Raw genomic sequence first — 3,914 nt, 5'->3', positions numbered from 1 at the left:
CCTTCCTCTTCTTGTTACCATGTCTGACTCGGTCAACAACTTAAACCAAGTAATGGCAGTCTTGGAACAACTTCAATTAGAAAATGAAAGCCTTCGTCAATCATTACGATGTCGTGATGTGGCTCACCTAAAAGCGTAGCGTTGCGTAGACAAAAGATAACGTGAAAGTGAGGAAGGACTCACTAGGATTATGGACGAAAGAGACGAAAGAGTAGAGATGGAGTGAATAGAGATCAATAAGATATGACAAGATAGGATTTTTAAGGAATATAAGATATGACAAGATAAGATATAAAATAATATTTGAGAAAATATATGAAATTTATAATCATTTTCATGAAAGAGTTACAAAATGGTTGCAATCGTAGTTGAACTTTCAATTCTTGTCTCGCAAGGTAACCACCTTCCTCTTTCTTAATAGTGGACCATAGTCTTCCCTTCAATCTCTCGACAAGTATAAGACTCGAACCACCGCCCTTTCGTTGCGCGTTGAGGACCACAATCACCAAGCTAGTTCTTCTCTTCTCTTGAAGATACATTTCTCTCCCTCTCTATTATAATATATCTTTCTTTAGATCCAATATAATCCTCTCAATCTTATTTCTTGGGTTCTTTTGTCTATACTTCCTTCTCCTTTTATAGGGAAGAGATGGTTCTACATGTGGGCCATGTTATCATCTAAGCTGTCACACATGAGAATTTACATCTAAAGCTATAATGATAAAAATATAATCTTTAAAGAAATGGTTTGGCTTAATGGTAAGCCTATTGCTTCTTATCTTGGAGGTGTTAAGTTCGAGTCTTGCTTACATCTTTTTCTTTTATGCACAAAATACTATTAGGCTTTTGGACCAAATATCTTTAAAACACCATGCACCGCGATTGACCGCCGTGACCGATTTGCATTCATTCGGTTTGGCCTGGTTTAGTCCGCATCCCGAGCCGGTTTGGTCCGCATCCCAAGGTCGTTTGCCGGTAACCGGCCGGTCGCTGGCTCACCGGCTCACCATCACCGTCACTGTCACCGTCGCCGGTTGCCGCCGGTTTTGGTTGGCAAAAAACTTTTACAAGTAGCTAGGCCACACCCACTCATCCAATTAGCTTAGTTCAAGTCACCTTGAACTCTCTATGCTCCACACATAAACACAAAGACAATAGTTTTTTCTTTGCCTTATATATGGTAAGATCCTTATTTGTTCTGTCTATGTGGGATCTCTCACAGTTTTATCTTTCTCTTTTCCTTTACAAACTTCCTACCCTCATAACTTGAGACTTAGATGTTCGTTTCTTATGTAGTAAAGTGCATTCGAAAGCTCTTGAAGACCTCCATCTTTTTGTACTAAAATATTAAAATTATTTAAAATAGTATTTTCACTATTATGATTCATACTCGATTTCGTATGTTTTATGCGATTTTCACACCATTGCTGAAAATCTTCACGACAGCGGCAACAACGACATTGATTGCGGCGGCAGTGGCCTCGGCCCACGGGGTTTACGACCAAGTGGCCTAGTGCGAATACTGTCCATCGTTCTTGGCTCTCGCTTTGTTCCTATGTTGGATATAATAGATGCTAGGCCTTTGGCAGATCTTGCAGAATTTGCTCTTCATGTAGCAGCTGATAATGGTGCGGAAGGTTCGAGCTCACATGGCCTCCTCCTCCTCCTGGTTGTTAGAAATATTGAGAATCGAGTAGATAGGTATATAGAGTTACAACTGCAGAGATGGATATATGAAAACAGAATTTCTATTACATATGAGAGTAGTTCAAAATGGTAGTTTTCCCATGCGCTCACACCTTAGAGCTTAGATAGGATATGGACCGGCTCACTACAAAATTAGTGGGGACTAATGATCAATCTGACCACTGTGTGAGAAAAGTGACTTATAATCTATGTTTGGTCTTAGTATAAATGTGCAAGTCAGTTGACAGTAGTGGAGATATTCCTTTTCTGTCAACTGACTTGTCATTTAATATGACCCAACTCCCTAGGTACAGGCTAGTGCTAGATAATACTTATCTTGAAGTCAATGACGCATACTTCAAGACTAAGTACATCGTAACTTGCCCACAAAATATTCTAGCTGACTTGATTAGACAATCCTTTTATCTATTTCTCTCTTTCCTAAATATATTGTGTCCTACGCATCTACGGTTTCCTAGATTAACACCTTATCGACCCATATGGTCGAGTTGCACACTAGCCGCTCCTCATTTGGGGCGCTATCACAAAATGTGCACTCTAAGAGCACATATGGGGATAGATTTACAACTTGGGGCTGATCATTGATTATATCTAACACGCCCCCTCAATGATCAACCCATTGAGTTCACTTGGAATTGGGCCAACACCTAGTCGTCGAAGGTGTTGTTGCAACTGTTCTGCTCCAAGCGCCTTTGTGAAGATATCTGCAGCATTTTCTGATGTTGGACAGTACTCAAGCTCCACAATCTCATCATTTATTAGCTCCCGCACATAGTGATACTGAATCTCTATGTGTTCAGTACGTGCATGAAATACGGGGTTCTTGGCAATGGCCATGCAACTTTGATTGTCACACCTCAATACCGTTGCCGTCCTTATTGGGACTGCCACATCCATAAGGATTCTTCTTAGCCAAACTACCTCGCATGCCGCTATGCATGCTGCTTTGTATTCTGCCTCCGTTGAAGATAGTGCCACTGTTGGTTGTTTTTTACTACTCCATGAAACAGCTCCAGATCCTATTGAAAAACAATATCCAGAAACTGATTTTCTGGAATCACTATCTCCAGCCCAATCGGAGTCGCAATATCCACTAAGTTGGTCAATTGTTGGCTTGTAGAAGATTCCATAATTTAAAGTACCCACAATGTACTTTAATACACGTAGAGCAGCTTTCCAATGAGTCTCCTTCGGCTTGTTGCTGAATCGACTCACCACATTGACTGCAAAACAAATATCCGGCCTAGTGTTGCATAGGAAAATTAGACTTCCTACTAGTTGTCTATACTTCCTTATGTCAACCATTGGTGATGAGTCTTCTTGGGATAGCTTGCAGTTTGACTCCATTGGAGTCGACTTCGACTTGCTGTCCATCATCCCGAAGGTCTTCAAGATCTCTGTTGCATACTTTCTTTGTGACATGAAGATGCCGACCGAGGTTTGCCAAACCTCAATTCCAAGGAAGTAGTGTAGAATCCCCAAGTCTGTCATTTCAAACTCAGTTTTCAAACACTCTTGTGTTTGGCCAATGCACTCTTCATGGTCACCAGTAAGTACTAGATCATCCACGTAAATGATAATGATGACTTGTTTCCCGTCCTTCATTTTGACATACATACTTGCATCCGAAGCACATTGCTTAAAGTCGATTGATCGTAAGAAGCTGTCTATCCTCTTGTTCCAAGCTCTTGGTGCTTGCTTTAGACCATATAGTGCCTTCTTCAGCTTGCAAACTTTGTTTTCTGAATTTGGTATCTCAAACCCCGGTGGTTGTGTCACATATACCTCCTCCTTGAGATGCCCATTCAGAAATGCTGATTTGACATCCATTTGATAAATCGGCCATCCTCTTGAAGCAGCCAACGCTATGACCATTCGAATTGTTGTCATGCGAGCTGTCGGGGCAAATGTTTCTTGTACATCGAACCCTTCAATTTGGGAGTATCCTTGCGCTACTAGCCTGGCCTTGAATTTCTCCAAAGAGCCATCAGCTTTATACTTTACTTTCCATACCCACTTCGTGCCTATCACCTTCTTCTTTGTTGGCCTCTCTACCAACTCCCATGTGTCATTTTTCATGATGCTATCATATTCTGATATCATCGCCTCTTTCCACTTCGGGTCGGCCATCGCTTCCTCCACCGAGGTCGGCTCACTCACTGAGCCTATGATGTCCACCATCAGAGCCATGTTGACAATGTGGTCAG

The sequence above is a fragment of the Azolla caroliniana genome, unplaced genomic scaffold, assembly GCF_043228905.1.
Source record: "Azolla caroliniana isolate FFs.n. ecotype wild unplaced genomic scaffold, voAzoCaro1.0.p SCAF_8, whole genome shotgun sequence".
NCBI classification, from domain to species: Eukaryota; Viridiplantae; Streptophyta; class Polypodiopsida; order Salviniales; family Salviniaceae; genus Azolla; species Azolla caroliniana.
The sequence above is the reverse complement of the archived record's forward strand: the minus strand, read 5'-3'. Positions refer to the sequence as shown.